This window comes from Lactuca virosa, chromosome 5 (genome assembly GCF_052849685.1).
Source record: "Lactuca virosa cultivar CGN04683 chromosome 5, Lactuca_virosa_CGN04683_v6, whole genome shotgun sequence".
Lineage (NCBI taxonomy): Eukaryota > Viridiplantae > Streptophyta > Magnoliopsida > Asterales > Asteraceae > Lactuca > Lactuca virosa.
The window spans coordinates 61,936,971-61,958,823 of record NC_136430.1 but is presented as its reverse complement, the minus strand read 5'-3'; positions in this window follow the sequence as shown (position 1 = coordinate 61,958,823).

The window sequence follows — 21,853 nt, the reverse complement described above, 5'->3', positions numbered from 1 at the left end:
GATCAAAGTAAAGTTAATAAATGAAGAACAAGAAGAATGTTTGAAAGAGAATTGAAGTAACTTAGTAAAAATGCCAAAATAAGTGAGAGATCTGTCTGATAATCTTTCATTGAAGGCTCCTATAAATAGGAGTGTAAGAAACATGGTACAAACTTGTAAACATACATAGGACCGGAAAAAAGGAATAATTCTTACATACTGATTGTCCAAGTTGACAAACATACTAAGTCCTATGAAATGTCTAATCATACTAAGAGACAAAAGCAATTAATACACAAGTAGACAAAAACAGCTACTCTGGATCAGCACGCATTCCAGGCATAACATCCATTCCGAAATGCCTTCACTTCTAAGCTTCTCAACTTCTTCTCTCCAAGTCCGGACAGATTCCGGACTACTCTTCACTTCGGAACTCAGGTTGACTTCGGAATTGACGTTTGGGTTTATGATTGCTAGAGGTTCACTTTCAGGTTCCAACAATCTCCCCCTAAGTGAACATAGCAATCCAGTCAGCTTAGATGGCTTCATCCTTGATGAAGGTGTATGTTGTTGGATAAGGTGTCTAAGTCCGTAACTATATTTGGTATGTACTTGACCCGACCCGGCATGGTCCATTTGGGTTGCACTTCACCGAAACAATTTATATGGATAATCTTTTGAGAATAATATAAGTTATGATTTATTAATATATTATAAGTTATAATATATTAATATGACATCATATTATTTAATTAGTATTGATCAAGAATTAATTTAGAATTAATTTGGTGATCAAAAGGAACTAATTAAATATGGACTCTTATATATATAGAATGGGCCAATTTCATTTAGGTTGGGCTAAGCTTGCATGGATAGTCCATGGAGTTTTTAACCCATGGATCCTATGGAAATGAAAGGTCATGGGTATTAGGGTTTACATGGATGTAACCCTAATCCTCCATACTATATAAAGAGTTCTTTGGCGCATGAAATGGGACTACTGTGTGAGTACAAAGGGTAGGCCGATTTCTACTTGGTGCATACTATTCTCTCAAGTCTTCCAAGCTGTTTTTGGTGATTTGTTATTCCACTTGAGGCATCCACATTATTGGTGCTAGGCTCTCAAGACTCCAAGCAATCAATCACAAGAAAAGGTATGTTATTCTACTAAAGTTTTTATACTACAAGTACCCCATAACATGCTAGTTAGGTTGAGAACCTTGAATTCAAATTTGCATGAATATTAGAGAAAACATAGATCCAAGGTTTCTAGGGTTGCATGTACACCATAGGAGTGTTAGAATGCTCAAAACTCTTCAGTGGTATCAGAGCTTAGGCTTGCTTTCTTGATATTTGATGCAAGTGAAAATGCATCCTACTCGTCGAGTAGGTTCTTGCACTCGGCTAGTAGGAGCCCCTGTGTGTAGAATTTCGAGTTTTGCTGCTGGAAATGGACTAGAATCATTACCCTAAACTGTTTTGGACTTGTAAAACCTGTTTTTGATGTGGTAATGATTATGCTAATCCATTTACAATGGTTATTATCAAAATATCAAGTTTTTTATATGTGTTTATATGATTCTTGAAATTGTTGATATGAATGTTCATACTTATGAGTTTTAGAAGATCATAGGAGTTATTTGCAAATTGTTTGTTAGTGTAATTCTTGATCTTAATGCCTATTGATGGAGTCCATAATTTGTCCTCAAGTTATGGATTACCAAAAGTCACTTCTTTAAAGAGTCATTAAAGAACTACAGGTTACATAAAATGAAGAGTCTTCATTTTAATAGACCATTAAACTCATAAGTTATGAAGTTGAAGAGTCTTGAATAGTTTCAAAACTTGCCGTCAAGTCTTTGAATTTGTAAAGTCTCACACACACTTTAATTCCAACCCCTAGAGTTTTAAAAGTTAAAATTCAACCCTTATACTTTACAGTATTATAAGTTAATAATATATATATATATATATATATATATATATATATATATATATATATATAAGATCAAGTCAGTCTTACTGTTAGTAGGCCTGATTCACGAAGCCGGTCTATAAGGGGGGTATAAGGTTGTTTCCTATAAAATGGCAGCTTAATGGGTGTCCACTCTCACCCACCGCTTCCTTGATTGGTGCAGGGTCGTTAGCCGAATGGGTAGGACAAGGACTATAATTCTCATTAAAAGTATAATGACAAATATAAAGTAACTAAACTTTTTATAAATTCCCAATCTTAGTTACTTTAGGAAAATGTGAAATTGGTGCTAACCCATGAAATTACACTTTGTACCTTACCAAGTCGTTGGTGGAGCGTGTGTGGGTAATCGGCACACTAACATGGACTAGTAAGAGTGGCAAAGGGTGACTTTTATTTATTATAGATTGGTGGAGCGTGTGTGGGTAACCTGCACATCGATTAGGTGATAAAGATTAAGGGTACCCAGTTAATTTGCATGGTTATTCACACCTTGTTTGTAATCCTCGGCATCCCAGTCACAAACTTGAGAGGGCACAATGGAGATTTAAACATGCCATTGAAAAGTTCAATGAATCTCAAAAGAATCTAGGAGTTTCAATCCAATTAAAACCTAATAATGCATTTCGTTTTTCATGGTGGAAATTGGTGAATCGTCATTCACCTACCTTCAAATATTTTATAGCTTGGATTACGACATCCCTCTTCCAAGTTATGAAGTATTGTGTTGGGTCCTAGCTTAATATTACATTTGGGTGTCTTATTAAGGATTTTATATCTAATCTAAACTTGTCTTTATTCTTTTCAGATGTCTTCCAATAATGCTGCTTCAGGCTCAAACCCTACCGACTCCTTCTCTCTCATGAATCTTTGTGGGAGAGTCATCTTTGATGGTTCAAACTTTAATGAATGGATTAGGAACATCAGGATGGTCACGCGTTATGAGGATAAGGAATATGTCCTCGACAAGGAGCTAAAGGAAATTGATGAGTCTACTGCTACTCCAGAGGAGATCGCTGACTTTAGGGCACATGAGAGAGATGCTACCAAGGTGGCATGTATCATGTTGGCCACAATGAAAGCTGAACTCCAGAAGTCCTATGATGACTTTTACCCTTTTGAGATGCACATGGATATGATGGACCGCTACCATCAAAGTGCTCGTCAAGAGAGGTATGAAATCATCTCTTCCATAATAACAACCCGAATGAAGGATGGTGAACCCATCACGGGCCACATGCAGAAAATGCAAAGGTATGTGGACCGTTTGCTCAAGTTGAATGTGAACTTCCTTGAGGAGTTGGCTATTGATATCATATTGCACTCCTTACCTACTTGTTATGATCAATTCCGAATGACATATCACATGAACAAGGAGGAGGTCACACATAGAAAACTTCAAGGGCTCTTGAAGACCGCTAAAACTGGTCTTAAGGGCACAGCAGTTGTTACTACTCCTACTCCTACTGTCGCCCCTGTTTTGGAAATCGGGCAAAGTACAGGGAAGAAGAGGAAGAACCCTTCGAAGGGTACCAAGGGAAAGTCTCTTGATGGCTCCTCTTCAAGTGGAACCAAAGGTGGTTCTGTCACTCCTTCTTCCAACCCAAAAGAAGCTGAATGCTTCTATTATCATGATAAGGGGCACTGGAAACGAAACTGCCCCAAGTATCTGCAAGATGTTAAGGATGGGAAGGTCAAATCTACCTATGCGGGTATTTACACTATGTTGTCTAATAACTCACCGCATACTAATTCTTGGGTCCTTGATATAGGTTGTGGTAGTCATATATGTTCTGATTTGTAGGGCCTAAGAAGAAGTGAATATGTGGAGAATAGAAAGATAAACTTGATCATGGGGAATAGGAAAGTTACACCTGTCACCAAGATTGGAGTTTATTCTTTGTTGCTAAGTAGTGGGTTAGTGTTAGATTTGAATAAGTGTTGTTACTCGTCTGAAATGGTGAGAAATATTCTTTCCTTTCATGGTTTGTACAAACAAGGGTTTACTTCAGTTTCAAGTTCACCGTTAAGAAAAATACTCTTAACATCCATTTGGTAAACTTTGAAGCCTTTGTGAGCAGCATAGGCAAGAAAGATTCTGATGGCTTCAAGACGAGCAACAGGAGCAAAGGTCTCATCGTAGTCGAGCCCTTCAATTTGTGTAAATCCTTTTGCCACTAATCTAGCTTTATTTCGAATAATAACTCCCACGTCATCTAGCTTGTTGCGAAATACCCATCTCGTGCCGACAATGGGATGATTCTGAAGAGGAGGCACGAGAGTCCACACTTCATTTCTATCAAATTCTACCAATTCTTCTTGCATGGCTGTAATCCAGTCAAGATGCTCTAATGCTTCCTTGATGGATTTGGGTTCAACCATGGAGATAAATGCCGAAACATGACATTCGTTTTGAATACTTGCAGCAGAACGAGTCTGTACACCAACATTAGGGTTTCTGATAACTTGGTTCGGAGGATGATCCTTTGTCCAGACGTGTAATCTTGGAAGTTCTTGAGCAGCAGACGATCCATTAACTACAGTAGAATTGATTTGCTCCCCCTGAATGGTTTGATCCTGATGCTCCCCATGAACTTCTGAACCAGAGAGGTGGAAATCATCATCAGAAGGGAACTCAAAGAAATTTTCGTTATCGTCATTGTTCATAGGATTGGAGTCGTCGAAACCAGTAGCTGCATCTTGGAAACCATCCACATTTGATTCAAGAGAGGGTTAACCAATCTCCCCCTCAACCTGAGAAGGTTGAAATGGTTCGGAATCAAATGGAGAAAGATAGGGAAGAGGACCGGAAACAGGTTGAGAAATAGGAGCTTCCGAAGTTTAAATTTTCCTTGATCGAGATTCCAAATCAATGGCGGTTTCGGAAGGTCCAAAGAGAGTTTCAAAATCGACTTCAAGGATGGTTTGCTGGTTTGGACATCCTGGCGCTGGAGCATCGGACTCCATAATGTGAGTTGTAACATGAGTTGGGCCAGAATTCCGAACAAAATTATCATCGAATGTAACATCAAAGCTTTCTTCCAACACATGAGTTCTTCGATTAAGAACTCTATAAGCCTTTGATTTAGAGGAGCAACCGAGGAAGTTGGCTTCATCAACTTTAGGTTGGAACTTGGTAAGCTGATCACGGTTGTTCTTGATGAAGCACCTGCATCCGAAAATGTGAAGGAATGAGATCGTTGGCTTCCGACCATTCATTTCTTCATATGGAGTCATGTTGAGGTGTCGAAAGATGATACACCGATTTTGAGTGAAGCATGCAGTTGTTACGACTTCGGCCCAGAGATAGAGTGGTAGATTTGTGAAGTTAAGCATGGATCGAGCAGCTTCAACAAGAGTTCTATTGCGTCTTTCAACTACACCGTTCTGTTGTGGAGTGTACGGTGCAGAGAAGTTGTGGTCAATTCCTTTCTCGGTGAGGAATTTCTCAATGGTTCCATCGGTGAACTCCGAACCATTATCACTTCGGATACATCTAACAGGAAGTTTGATGAGGACTTCAATTCCTTTAATGAAGTTGATGAGTTCAGAGGCTGTTTCAGACTTTAGTCTGAGGAAGAAAACCCAAGTGAACCTTGTAAATTCGTCAACAATCACAAAAATTTATTTCTTATGATGAAGACTTTCTACAGTGGATGGTCCACAAAGATCAATGTGCAGGAGCTCCAATGGTTCCGAGATTAATTTTTCGATGATAATAGGATGACCCTTTTTTGATTGCTTCCCACACTCACAGATCATTTTCGAATTTGAGAAGATGTAAACCTCTCACCATTTCACCAGATACGAGATCATTCATGTACCGAAAGTTCAAATGAGCAAGCCTTCGGTGCCATAACCAACTAACGTCAGGAATAGCTTTGGAGAGAAGGAAGAGTTGTCGTTTGCCAATAATCATGTTGACGTCGAGTGAGTACATGTTTTTTTGCGGTTGGACTTGATTAAACATTCTTCTCAGTCTTCAGTCATTACATAGTTGTGCTTCTTGCAAAATTCCACACGTCGATTTGAATCAGCGAGTTGAGCTACACTTATCAAATTATGTTTCAGATCAGCTACATAAGCCACATTTGAGATAGAGAAATTTCCATTGGTGAGAATTCCATAACCACGAATTTGAGAGTTGGAGTTGTTTCCATATGTCACGTAACCAGCATTTGGACAAAGCTTGAGATCCCGCAGAAAGTCTTTCTGCCCCGTCATGCGCATGGAGCAAGCACTATCAATATGCCATATTGTTTCTTTCTCCGAAGGACAAAGTGCCTGCAAAATCAGTGAGTGATGGAGTTTTTAGGCTCCGAGTTAGATCTAGGGACATAGGCACGGGCTTTGGACTTGGATTGTGACTTCTGAACAACTTTGTGTTTCTTAGGAGTACTCTTTGAGGTCTTAGGAAACAGAAAAAAGGCAAAAGTCTTCTCATCTATCCAGTAGTCATATTCAATGACTTGAGGATTAGGAAAAATTTTCTTCGGAACATTGACCTCCGGAGTGTTGGAAACAGTTGTAACCTCCGGAACTGTTGTTTCATCGAAGTGAGATTTGATTTCCATACAAGATGCCTTTTTGAAGATTTTGAAATATTTTTTTTCTTAGCAATTTTTGATTTGTTTGATGACACATTTGTTTTCGAAAGATTGGGTTTAAAAATTGTGCCATTAGATTTAGCAATGAAATCAGATGAAACAGTCCGAGGAAAAGTGGTTCGAACAGTCATGGCATTCGCACGAGACTTAGGCTGAGTAGTACTGACTACCTTCTTGGGTTCTACATGACTTAGAGAATCGGAAGGTCTTTTAAGGATCCTAGTGGGTGTGAAGTAGTTTGGACTATAGGTTGATGAATGAGGATTCCGAGATACACTCTTTTTGGAGTTCTCAAGGAACCTGGAATTTTGTCTAGTCTTAACTTCCTTTTTATGAGCGTTTCGAGCCTCCACTTTGGGATCCACCATATCCTTTCTATTTAACATTGGTTTTCTCTTGGGGTGAGATGAAGATTTTGAGGTTTGCCCTGCAGATGGATTGCTAAACTTGGGAGCAATGGGAACCAAACTTGTTTTCGAAGTTACTAAAGAGTCCAATTCACAAGAATCAGAGGAGACACAACTTGAGATTTCAAGTTTATCATCTAAGGATGCCCATGCAACCTCAGAGGAAGCAGTTTCAGTTGTCATCAGAATGATTTCTTCAACAATACAGTTGCTAGGAGGATTATGCTTAGGAACGTAATCTATGCAATTTGAAACACTGTGATGAAATTCCGTGGTCCGATTCAGGTCCAGGTTTATCAGAGGTGGAAGAGGCGTGGAATCGGGACATTTGACAACAATTGGTTGAAACTCAGGGATTAAGGACGCAAAGTTGTCTGTGGTCTCATGAAGAGGTGACAAGGGAGAAACGGGGGTGTCCGAATGTTTAATGTTCGGAACCTCTCCCATGAATGTCAAATTTTGCAATTCCTTCAAGGGACGAGCAATTGGTTTCGGAAACTCGCTTCCGAGACCAGGTGCTTTAGAGCATGGATGACGAAAATTATGAGTCATCTGAAGATTCGATTCAAGTATGTCAATTGAATTATACAAAACATCTATCTTAGCATTGAGACGTTTGTTATCAGAAATCAAAATATTTCTTTCAGAATAGGTAATTTCACATTTGTCTTTCAAAATGCTACATTCATCTTTAGACATTACAAGCTCATGCTCTAAAGACTCGATTTTCAATTTTTTATCCTCAAAACGCAACCTAATATGATTTAGTTCACACTCCTTCTTCTCACTGGCTTATATGGCAGACTCATAGGCTTTATAAATGGTGCTCATATCTGTTTGGATCTGGGTCAGATAAGGTTCACAAAGAGATAGATCAAAAGTATTATCAGTAATCATAGATTTTATCTGCTGAATGATGCTTCGACCAGGTGGATCATTGCTGGCCATATAGCAGTAGTGTGGTTCAGCATCATCATCTTCATCTTCAGAACCGGAGGACCAATAGCCTTCATCACATTCAACAGATTGTCTTTCCATCAAGAACATGTTTCTTCCAGTTACCATGTCATCATCATCTCCGGATGACCAATACCCTTCGACATCCCTTGATACAGTTGTTACGAAGGCTTTTTCACTTTCAGCCATTTCTTGAGCTCTTCGGGCGTAGTATGCAGAGTCCTTGATCTTTGTTTTTTGTAGAGCTTCAGCCAAGCAATCTTTTGCAAAATGATTTTCATGTCCACACTTGTGACACATAATTTTTGGTTTGTCGGATTTTAGATTCTGCTGTGGTTCCGAGGTAGAGTTTGGTTTTGAGATGTTCGGTTTGTATGAGGGAGGATTTTCCAGAGTTGGTTGTGGTTCCGAAGCTGAGTATATTTGAGGATTGTTTTGGTGAGGAGCATAGAACCGATTTTGGTATGGTTTGTAAGAGGGATTGAAAGGACGTTTATATTTCATGGAGAGGAGAGCAAACTCCTGTTGGAAACGGAGTTCAGAGTCCATGGCTTCGGAGTCATCAACTGAATAGTTTGGTGTGGGTAAGACATGTAAGGAGGATTGAACAGATGGAGTAACTGGTTTGAAAAGGTCCGAGGTGGATGTGTTCGGAAGGGTTGGTTCAAAGGAACTGACAAGAGCAAGAGGACCTACGGAGAGTTCCCTTATGGTCTGAGCAACATTGGATTCATGTCCTTGAAGTTCATCAAAAAGTTGATAAAGCTTTAACTTTTTCAAAGAACCATTACTTTGAAGACAAGATTTCACATTTCCCCATCCTTTACCGAGACTGTTTATGAATTTGAGATTATACTCCAACGGAGTTCAAACAATCCCATGAGCAGTCATGTTGTTGACTACGATTCAATAACGGTTAGAGGCTGAGGCTACAAATTCACCAGGAGTGGTAGTGAAAGTGTCAAAATCATTGACAACTGAGGTGAGACGCTTGTCTTTCATATTTTCCGAACCTTCAATCAGGTCTTGAAGAGTGTCCCAAATCTCTTTTGCTGATTTGCACAATTTAATGTGCTCAAAAAGTGAAGGAGGAACACCAAACACCATTTCTAAGAAAGAAACTTGATCAACATTCAACTTCTCAATATCATCTGCAGTTAGAGGAGCTGGACGAGTTTCATCTTGACCCATAAGATGAGCGGCAACATATCTCAAAACCGTTCTTACAGGAACATGAGGACCTTCTTTAACGGATCTCCAAATCTCTTCATCTTTCTCTTTAGCTAGTAAAAATCTTTCCATTCTAACTTTCCAGTGATAAAATTGTTCCACAACTAGCAATGGGGCATGTGTAGGGCCACCCACACTATTTGCGATTTGCATTGAAGTCATTTGTTGAGGATTAAAAGAAGCCATTGAAGTTAAGATATCTTCAAGCAAAAGTGGTATATAGAAGAACTTTTATCCTTAACACAGAAATGGTTGAAGTACCAAGGTAATTTCAAACCAACTATAATCTGATCTTATGGATTCAAAGGGCAACCACTCAAGCTCTGATACCAATTGTGAAGCCAAATAGATCTGATGCGCATGGACAATGTTTGAAAACTCAAACCTTGAGTAAATGCTTAAGATCAATGTCTGCTTGCTAATAAATGTTCTAGTCAAGCCTGGATAGACCAGTCAAGTCTGAGTTAATGCATTCAACAAATAATCATGCCATAAATGAAGAATGAGAATAAGGATCAAAGTAAAGTTAATAAATGAAGAACAAGAAGAAGGTTTGAAAGAGAATTGAAGTAACTTAGTAAAAATGCCAAAATAAGTGAAAGATCCGTCTGATAATATTTCATTGAAGGCTCCTATAAATAGGAGTGTAAGAAACATGGTACAGACTTGTAAACATACATAGGACCGGATAAAAGGAAAAATTCTTACATACTGATTGTCCAAGTTGAAAAACATACTATGTCCTATGATATGTCTAATCATGCTAAGAGGCAAAAACAATTAATACACAAGTAGACAAAAACAGCTACTGGGTGCCCAACCTACCCATGTCAGACATATCTGGGTGCCCAACCTACCCCTTCGGTCCTGTCGACCGGTAACCGGGGACTATTTCACCCCCTACAACTACCACATAATATCATATCACATATATCATAATCTGTCTAGCATAGCTGGGTACTAAACTACCCCTTCTGTCACACCCCCGAACCAGACGACGAAAATGTCCGGAGGTTGAGTGACTTCATTTTGTAATATCATCACAGTGAATATAAATGAAACATGACAAACACCATCATCATATATTCAAAATACAACCTTCATTGTTTACATCAAGTATTGTATTAAAGATTACATGCCCAAATAGTTAATGTATGATGATACAAAATATGACAATTTCCATATGTTCTTGTCGACCTTTCTGCTTAACGATTCCCTGAGAATACAAGTTAATTTGAAAATGTCAACACATATAATGTTGGTGAGTTCATAAGCATGTTTGAGTAAAATGTTTTGTATTACTTTGTAAACACCAGAAAATCCGATATTTTCTGAAAAACGGTTTGAAATGTTTGTGTCCGATCTTGTGTTAATGCATCTGTGTTAATGTTTGAAAATGTATAAAGTAAATGATCCCAGATAACCCGATATTGTTTGTTTATAAAACGTTGTGGTCTTAGCACCCTAAGACTGAGTACCAGTGTATGTATGTTTCCGTGTTACCAAACTGTAAACGTATTCCGTAAATTTTTATAAAACGTTGTGGTCTTAGTGTTCGTTCTTATTCAATCGTTTTCCAAAATGACAAAAAAAGGCCACTTTTTTACTATTGACATTTTTGGTCCATTAGACTAAAAATTTACAATTTAGGCACATTTTTGGTAAAATTTACTTTTTAGGTCCCTTAAGACCAAAAGTTTACATTTAAGGCTAGATTCAAATACATTTTTTACCAAATTTTGTCAAAGATATCATTTTTCAGCACAAGTGTATGAAGTTTTACAATTTCGGCCCAAAAGCATAAAATTTATCCTTTTTGGCCCAAGTTTGATATAATTATCATTTTCAGCCCTTATAACCGAATAATAACATTTTTGGCTCAATTTTGTTTATAATGATACTCAAGCCCACAAAAGTTCAAAATTTTACAAACTTAGCCCAAAAACTGTGAAAGCCCAATATGAGGCCCATTTGTGAAAATTTACACTTTTAGCCCTTTTAAAATCATAAATACCATAAGGATCCACATTTATTCAAAATAAATCCTTTTTGGTCCCTTCAAAACCGTGAGTTATATAATAACTTCACTTTTTGATTATTTTGTCATTTTTGGCCCTCTTATGCGATTTTCTTAGTTTTTAACACCCTAGTAATGTTTTAAACCTTTTCTTTGCAAAATAAGTTGTATCAAGTGTTATGTTCTACAATTATCATCATATTTTAGCATATTTTCGAGTTTATGAAGTTTATAATACATAATCCCAACATTTATCATGAAAAACACACATAATCATGCATATACACATAGATCTACACAAAACAACTTGTATTCTCCCCAAAAACATAGTAAAAAACCAAAAATAGGGGGTATGAACTCACATTGGGAGATGGATTTGGTTTTTGAAGAAGATTGGAGGAGATTTTGGTCCTAGCAAGCTCCTTGAAGGGATTTTCGAGTTCTAGGAAGTTTTAAGAAACAAGAGTCATAAAATGGAATCATTAAGAGTAATAAGTTTAAAATAAACATGAAGTCAAACTTCTTGAGTGGAAGTAGCTTACCAAAATGAATGGTTTTTGATGGATTATACTTGGACTCACACAAGTACACACAAAAATTTGGAAAAATGGATGGATTTTGTTTGAAGTTCTAGAAAGGAATTTAATGACTTGGAAGTGAAGATGGAGGTGGTGGTGGGGGTTCCCTTGGCCGAGATTAAAGAAGAGAAGAGAAGAAGTGATTGGGTGGTTAATACATGGTGGGTTAACTCCTAATTGTATAGATATTTGTTGGGTAAAATGCATGGATATACAAAATGTAATATTGAGGTGTCAAGTGTTTGAATGAGTTAAGTTTTTTTATATACATGGGCCGAGACTGAGAGGGATAAGGAAAAATATGGACCTTGGGCTTGATATAGCCTTGGCCCACTAGAGGTTTTTGATCCATGTGGGCCTACATATGAGTTTTCGGCCCAAAATGTTAAAAGGGGTGGGTTTACGGCCTAAGAATGATAAAGAAATGGGTTTACGGCCCAACAAGGTTCAAGAAAGTTGTTTACGGCCCAATGAGGCCCGTGAAACAAAGTGAGACATTTTAGATCCAATAAGTCCCATAAAAAGTCTTATGACCCAAAATGTTATAGTTTAATGAATGTGGGTCCAATTAGGGCCCATATAAGAATTCTTAGTCCAAAATAATCAAGTTGTGAGCTTATTGGCCAATTAGTCCCAATAAATGATTCCTAGCCCAATAGGGGTTTGAACCGGGAAGTTAGGGTTACAAACCCAAAATCGAGTGAATGAAATGTATTGTATTAGATTTTTTTTTGGGCTTCATGAGTGAGTTTTTTATTCGAAGAGTTGTTTTTGAAATGACTAACATGTATAGAATCAATCTTAAAGTTACAAGATACATCAAGATTTGATCATACATAGATAAAATTTCCTAGCCCAAAAATGCTAGTTGTGACATCATCCCCCCGTTAGAGGGAATTTCGTCCCCAAATTCTTTTGAAAGTTGTTCTTAGGAACTAGAGAAAAGTTGAGGGTACTTTTGCATCATTTGGTCTTCATGTTCCCATGTGATTTCCGGTCTGCGCTTTACGTTCTATCAAACCTTCACAATCGGAATGCGGCTTTGTTTTGTAAGCTTCACTTCCTTGTCCATTGTCTCAACCGGCTCTTCGACGAATAGGAGATTCTCGTTTACTTCGATCTCATCCAGAGGATCGACGAGGGTTTCATCTGATAAGGACTTCTTCAGATTCAACACGCGGAACACAGGGTGTACTTTGATGAGCTCCGCTTCAAGGTCTGGAAAGAAGCTTCTTATTTGTCCATCCAGGTAAAGGGTACGCCTTTCTGTGTTAGAGTGGTGAGGGGCTTGGCTATCTTGGAGAAGTTCTGAATAAACCTTCGGTAGTAGCTCGCGAGTCCTAAGAATTGCCGGATTTCTGTTGCTGTTTTCGGAATCGCCCAGCCTTCAATTGCCTTGATCTTGGAAAGATCCACATGGATTCCCTCCTCACTGACTACATGACACAAGAAAGTTCACACTGCGAATCCAGAACTCGCATTTGGAGAGTTTCGCATAAAGCTTCTCAGCTCTTAGAGTTTCCAAGATCTGACGGAGGTGCTGACCGTGCTCCTCCTTACTTCGAGAGTATATGAGAATATCATCGATGAAGATGATTACGAAGTTATCGAGGAAAGGGCGACAGTCTCGATTCATGAAGTCGATAAATGTTGCGGGGGCATTTATCAGACCGAAGGGCATGACAACGAATTCGAAATGACCGTATCGGGTTCGGAAAGCAGTTTTTGGAATATCCTCTTATCAGACTCGAAGATGATGATGAACAGATCTTAGATCTATTTTTGAGAAATAACTAGCTCCTTGAAGCTGGTCAAGTAGATCATCGATTCGAGGGAGTGGATATCGATTTTTGACAGTGAGTTTGTTCAACTCCCGATAGTCGATGCACATTCTGAAGGATCCGTCCTTCTTCTTGACAAACAAGATCGGAGCTCCCCAGGGCGAGAAGCTCGGCCTGATGAATCCTTTGTTCAAAAGTTCGCTTAATTGACTGGATAACTCCTGCATTTCGGCGGGAGCTAACCTGTAGGGTGATTTGGAAATGAACGTGGCTCCCGGTATCAGGTCGATGCGAAATTTGACCTATCTTTCTGGGGGTATTCCCGGAAGATCCTCAGGAAACATGTCCGGAAAGTCTCATGCCACTGGGATGTCGTTAATGTTTATTTTCTCTTTTGCTTTATCCATAATGTGGGCGAAGAAAGCATGGTTTCTCTTGTGCAGGCACTTTTGTTCCTTGATGCATGAGATCAGACGAAGATTGGCGCCAAGTTTATCACCATAGATTATTATGGTCTCATGAATAGGGAGGTGAAGGCGAACGGCCTTCTCGTGGCACATAATATCAGCATGGTGGGGGCTTAACTAATTCATGCCGATTATCACATCAAAACTCCTAATATTTTTTGGCATCAAATCTATTTGAAACGAATGGTTGTTCAGTGTTAATGTGCACCCTACGTAAATATATTTGGTTGTTTCGGTTTTCCCATTAGGAATCTCCACCTTGAAGGCTTCTCTTAGCTTTTGGGGTTGTTGGTTTAGTAAGTATTTGAATTTGTTACTAAAGAAGCTCCGCTCAGCTCCACTATCGAATAAAATGCATGCGTAAGTGTTGTTGAGGAGAAACGTACCAGTAACCACCGCCGGGTCTTGTACTGCCTCTCCTTGACCCAAAGTCAGGACCCTGCCTGATCCTCCTGCTCCTTGGTTGTTGGCCTTGGGGCAGTTTCTCCTAAAATGGCCAGTTCCTCCACATCCATAACAAGTATGGTTGGCCCCGACGTTGTTGTTGTTGTTGTTGTTGTTGTTGTTGTTGTTGTTTTTTGGCTGTTGGTTTTGTTGGGGTTGAGATCTGCAGTACTGGGTGGTATTCCCCTTGCGGTTGCAGTTGGTAGACTGCATTTCCCTTCATTTGTTACACTCGGGTAAGGTTCCTGAGTATTGCCTGGTAGTGGTTTGTGTAGTTGAGGCTGGAGCAGCTGGTGTGACTTGAGCGGTAGCAGCGTGAACTGCTACGGTCTGCTGCTTTTTGGAGGATCCCTGATTCTGTCGCCCCTTTCGTTTGTTGCCCTTGTTTTTCTTGTTTTCTCCTTCCTTTTTGGTCTCGGTCTCAGCGGTTTTTGCTCCTTTCTTGTTGCCGTGATCGTAGAGCTTCTGAGCTAATCTTTTTGCACTATCAAAAGTTTCCGGATTCGCCGCAATCACATTTCATTGAATTGGAGAAGTGAATCCCCAAATGAACCGCTCGATCTTCTTCCCTTCAGATGTGATCATCCCCGGGCACAGAAGGGCTAGTTCACTGAACCTTGAGATGTAGGTCTCGATGTCCGAGTTTTGTACTGTGAGGTTCCATAACTCCTGCTCCAATCTCTGAATTTCCCCTCGAGGACAACACTTCGCCATCAACACTTCTTTGAGCTCCTCCCATGGCATGACATTTTCCACTGGGAGTGTCTTAGCTTCCACATGACCATTCCACCACGAAAGCGCTTGGTCGACAAACGTGCAAGCTGCAAACTTCACCTTGTACTCTTCAGGGCATCCACAGATCTCAAATACTGATTTGATCTTTTCCATCCATCGCTTTAGAGTTATCACACCTCCTATTCCATTGAATGTTCATGGTTTGGCATTTGAAAAGTCTTTATAGGTACAGACCTTGGTAGGACTTTGGTTCATTCCTAGATTCGAGCTTCCAGTTCCTTGACCGTTAGCGCCACCATTGTTCCCGATTTGAATGTGCGCCAAGGCTACTGTGACGGCAGTAGAGACTGCTGCTTGGAAAGCAGGCATAGTTCACCTCTGGTGGAGGTGGTGGTGGTGGTGTCGTGTTGTTGTTTATGCGATTCAGTCTTTGAGGCATCTTTTTTCATGGAACAGAAAGATGATGAGTACATAGTAGTTCGCGGTTTCGAATTCCTTTGGCATATAGTGGTTTTGGTGGTTCGGTTGTACATAATAAGTGAATTCATACAACATCATAGAATAGGGAAAATAGAACACATAGCAGATTACAACATCACAAATAAAACATAGCATCATTTCATTAATGATAGATTTGTAGTACAATGTTTTGAAAATTTGCCTTGGAAGGCGTACAGTACATAGAGATATATATAATCCGACAGCATAATGGCTTTATGAGTAGTGTAGCCACTTAAACATAAAACCGATAGTACATATAACAATACATAAAAGGGGAAACATATCAGTAGTGATGAGAGGTGGAGTGGGTCCTAATCGCGACGGGAAGTGTCTGGTGGTGCTGATGATGAGGTGGAAGCACCCTGAAGTCTGGCCAGATGATGATCGGTGGCTCGTAGTCGGGCCTCCAACGCTGCATGTCTCGCCTGATAGTCCCTAACCACCTCATGAGTCATCCTCTCTGCACGCTCAACCGCAGCTCTCATTGCAACCATCTGACCGGCGGTTGTCTGTGCCTGCTCACTGATGTCACGTGTCCTCCTAACCATCACTGGCAGGGCTCGGTTTTCAGGTCCGCCATGACTCGGGTCGTAATAGTCCTGGTTCATGCCGAATGGGGGTCGCACTCCTTTTTGGTGACTCCACCTCCAGATCTCATGCGCCCACGAGGGCGTAGGGCCGTTGGGATCCATCCGGTGCGGGGGTACCCTGGCCATGTACGGCGGGTTAATCACTTCGGACTCCGCGTCCGAGTCATCCGCGTCGTCACCGTCAAAATCCTCCTCCTCTGAGTCCACTACCGGTTCTGCTGGTCCTTCCTCGGGTTCTTCCTCTGGCTCTTCCTCTGGCTCTTCCTCGGGTTCTGGCTCTAGCCATCCTCCGTTCCCCTGGTTGGGGAAGTAAGGATCTCCGAGGTGATGAAATCTAGCCATAGAGTCTGCACGAGGAATGGAGGTATGAAAAGTGTGTAAGGGAAGTGTATAGCATTCCAAAATACTCCTATAGTATTTTAATTGTTTATGTTTGATTCCTTAAAACTTTTAAATAATTAGATGGTAAGTTTCTAGATTCATTGTCCACCATGATCACTCCCAAACACATGTTGGTCGTGTTTTGAATAAATATAGTTGATCAGGCTCTATTTATCCCCAATACGACTACATAACTGTCCGGGTTTAACCACGATGTTCAATTCCTCTGAAGACTCTTCTTGTTATTTTAATGATGCACACATAGGTATTTATTTTAATTATTTTGTTCAAAGTAGTTTAGTCCCATTGTATTTATAGTTGCATATCGTGTATGATTAGAAATGCCAGTTCACTATAAACAATGCTCTGATACCAATCTATCACACCCCGAACCAGACGGCGGAAACGTCCAGGGGTTGAGTGACTTCATCTTGTAATATCATCATAGTGAATATAAATGACACATGAAAAACACCATCATCATACATTCAAAATACAACTGTCATTGTTTACATCAAGTATTGTATTAAATATTACATGCCCAAATAGTTACTGTACGATGATACAAAATATGACAATTTCCATATGTTCCTGTCGACTTTTATGCTTAACGATTCTCTGAGAATACAAGTTAATTTGAAAACGTCAACACATATAATGTTGGTGAGTTCATAAGCATGTTTGAGTAAAATGTTTTGTATTACTTTGTAAACACCAGAAAATCCGATATTTTCTGAAAAACGGTTTGAAATGTTTGTGTCCGATCTTGTATTAATGCATGTGTGTTAATGTTTGAAAATCTATAAAGTGAATGATCCTAGACAATCCGATATTGCCTGTTTATAAAACGTTGTGGTCTTAACACCCTAAGACTGAGTACCGGTGTATGTATGTTTCCGTGTTACCAAACTGTAAACGTATTCCGTAAATTTTTATAATGGAGTTAATTTCTTTGTGAGTTTGTTATAACCGTACTTGATATGATTGATCTCCATGTCATGACGTTTTTCAGGCGCCGACTTTTTTAAGGTAAGGTTTGTCGCCATAGACTGGCCTAGTTTAACTGTAGCGAACAGCTTAGGCGTGGGGTGTCACCCCCCTATAGATCTATACACAAACTCCTGCTCTCCGTCCAGAAGACTCTGGTTATAACTATAGGACTTAAGGTTGTACGCTAGATAGGTACTTATGAATACGTGTCTCACAAGAAACTTAACTAAATGTAAGCGAATATTGTATCACACTATTTAACATAGTAAACAATGTTTTCAAATATGTTGTATGTATACAAGGGCCAAAGTGTATGTATGTGAATGTACAAAGCTACAAGCATATAAATGGACCACAAGGGCCCAAATAAACATGTAATGTAAGTTCCAGGCCCAATGGCATGTAAAATGACAACTAAGGCCCACTAAACATGTATTGTATATTCCAGTCCCAATAAGCATGCAAAAGGACAACTAAGACCCACTAAGCATGTAATGTATATTCCAGGCCCAATAAGCATGCACAAGGACAACTAAGGCCCACTAAACATGTAATGTATATTCCAGACCTAATAAAAGTGAGTTTAACGTATTTGACTCGTTTGTTATTGTAATGTTCGTCCTTATTCAATCGTTTTCCAAAATGACAAAAAAAGGCCACTTTTGTAATATTGACATTTTTGGTCCATTAGACTAAAAAATTACAACTTAGGCATATTTTTGGTAAAATTTACTTTTTAGGTCCCTTAAGACCAAAAGTTTACATTTAAGGCTAGATTCAAATAACATTTTTAACCAAATTTTGTCAAAAATATCATTTTCAGCCCAAAAGCATAGAATTTATCCTTTTTGGCCAAAGTTTGATATAATTATCATTTTCAGCCCTTATAACCGAAGAATAACATTTTCGGCTCAACTTTATTTATAATGACACTCAAGCCCACAAAAGTCCAAAAATTTACAAACTTAGCCACAAAACTGTGAAAGCCCAATATGAGGCTATTTTATGAAAATTTACACTTTTAGCCCTTTTAAAATCATAAATACCATAAGGATCCATATTTATTCAAAATAAATCCTTTTTGGTCCCTTCAAAACCGTGAGTTATATAATAACTTCACTTTTTGATTATTATATCATTTTTGGCCCTCTTATGCGATTTTCTTAGTTTTAAACACCCTTGTAATGTTTTAAACCTTTTCTTTGCATAATAAGTAGTATCAAGTGTTATGTTCTACAAGTAGAATCATATTTAAGCATATTTTCGAGTTTATGAAGTTTACAATACATAATCACAACATATATCATGAAAAACACACATAATCATGCATATACACATAGATATGCACAAAACAACTTGTATTCTCCCCCAAGACATAGTAAAAAACCGAAAATAGGGGGGGTATGAACTCACATTGGGAGATGGATTCGGTTTTTGAAGAAGATTGGAGGAGATTTCGGTCCTAGCAAGCTCCTTGAAGGGATTTTCGAGTTCTAGGAAGTTTTAAGAAACAAGATTCATAAAATGGAGTTATTAAGAGTAATAAGTTTAACATAAACATGAAGTCAAACTTCTTGACTGGAAGTAGCTTACCAAAATGAATGGTTTTTGATGGATTATTTTTGGACTCACACAAGTACACACGGAAATTTGGAAGAATGGATGGATTTTGTTTGAAGTTCTAGAGAGGAATTTAGTGACTTGGAAGTGAAGATGGAGGTGGTGGTGGGGGTTCCCTTGGCCGAGATTAAAGAAGAGAAGATAAGAAGTGATTGGGTGGTTAATACATGGTGGGTTAACTCCTAATTGTATAGATATTTGTTGGGTAAAATGCATGGATATACAAAATGTAATATTCAGGTGTTAAGTGTTTGAGTTAGTTAAGTTTTTTTTATATACATGGGCCGAGAATGAGAGGGATAAGGAAAAATATGGACCTTGGGCTTGATATAGCCTTGGCCCACTAGAGGTTTTTGATCCATGTGGGCCTACATATGAGTTTTCGGCCCAAAATGTTAAAAGGGGTGGGTTTACGGCCTAAGAATGATAAAGAAATGGGTTTACGGCCCAACAAGGTTCAAGAAAGTTGTTTACGGCCCAATGAGGCCCATGAAACAAAGTGAGACATTTTAGATCCAATAAGGCCCATAAAAAGTCTTATGACCCAAAATGTTATAGTTTAATGAATGTGGGTCCAATTAGGGCCCATATAAGAATTCTTAGTCCAAAATAATCAAGTTGTGAGCTTATTGGCCAATTAGTCCCAATAAATGATTCCTAGCCCAATAGGGGTTTGAACCGGGAAGTTAGGGTTACAAACCCAAAATCGAGTGAATGAAATGTATTGTATTAGATTTTTTTTTGGGCTTCATGAGTGAGTTTTTTATTCGAAGAGTTGTTTTTGAAATGACTAACATGTATAGAATCAATCTTAAAGTTACAAGATACATCAAGATTTGATCATACATAAATAAAATTTCCTAGCCCAAAAATGCCAGTTGTGACACCTTCGCCCCTATCGAACGGTAACCAGGGACTATTCCCCCTACTACCACTATCACATAACATCATATCATGCTGGCACATAAAACATATCAGGTAGTAGCAAACCTAGATAATTATCACAAAGACAATCATCTAACAAACAACCTCTGCTAGTGGGTCGGCATTATGGCCGTAGACCCACTTCTACTGGAAGGTAACTCACCTCACACTGCTAAAGTCTCGTAGACAAAACTCTAGTTGCTGGATGACAGGTTCTCGAACTGTCAATCATCAAAATAACACCCAATAAGTAATTGGTTTCCAACATATACCCATAAGTCCATGCTTGGGGTAAAAGGCTACTTTACCCCCAACTTAGCTTGACTCAAGCCCAAGGCCCAATCCAAAGGCCCAAAAGTCAACTATCAGTCAAAGCCCAACATATGGCCCAATTTTCCAAATTGGGCCCAAACCTTTACAAGATCTTATTCTAATGCCCAACCGTTTAGTCCAGTCCAAACATTTGGCATTCTAATGGCCCAACATCTTATAATCATAAAGGCCCAATTATGGCCCACCTATGACCTAATTTTCCATATTGGGCCCAAACCCTCACATGGGCCTTACCCTAAAGCCCATCCAATTATTCTAGTCCAGATGATTGTTCTTGGATGGCCCATTATTGGCCCAATCATCAAAGCCCAATTGAAAGGCCCAACTAAAAGCCCAAGTGAAATTAGGGTTTTCATATAAAATGACAATTAGGGTTAAGTGTTTCTCACTTAACCCATTAAGAAATTAATCCATTAAGTCCATCACTCTACTAGATAAATCATATCGTGTGATTGGGTGTAATTCACAATTCCATTCCAATGGCCCAAAATGCGGGTCCTGATAAGTCCAAACCACTAATTCCAAAATTAGGGTTTTCTAAACCCTAATTCGGGTTTCCAACCCAATAGGCCCCAATAGGGTTTCATTAGGCCCATTACAGTTTCACTAGGCCTATTAGGGTTTCGTTAGTCGGGCACCACCCACTACCACATTGGGTAGTGGTGGTCAACGACGGCTCACTGCGGCAGCCACCACCTCGCGGTTGTGGTTTTGGGTTTTCTTTTCATTACTCCGTCACAATTACAATTTACAACACAAATCCTAATAACACACACACTCACTAACATAAACACACACACAACCACCCTAGTGGTGGCCGACGGTGGTACATGGCGGCGGCCACCACCTCACGGTGGTGGTGGTGGCTTCCTTGGTTTTCCAACCACACAAAACACACACAAACCCTAAGATAACACACACACGCTATAGATTTACAAGATGCACCCTAGCCACCCACCTGGTGGCTCATGATGGCGACAGCAACAGATTGCGATGACAGCCACCGCCTCACGGTGGTGGCGACGGTTCTTTTGATTCCCAACCGAGCAAACACATACACACACTTCGTAAACACGAACACGGTAGCCCTTCGAAGTGGTAAACAATGACCGGAGCAGCAAGAGAATTGCACAGGCGGCGACGGATCGTGGCTAGAACGTAGCAATCATGAGAACGGGCAGCAACAGCGGCAGAAGATGGATGTGGAACCACTGTTGAAGTGGTGGTGGCGATAGAGCGGTGCAATACGGTATCTGGCGGCTGGAGAGTCACATATCGGCGAGGTAAAAGGTAGCGGATGAGGGCTCTACATGGCAGCGGCTGAAGTAGGAGAAAAA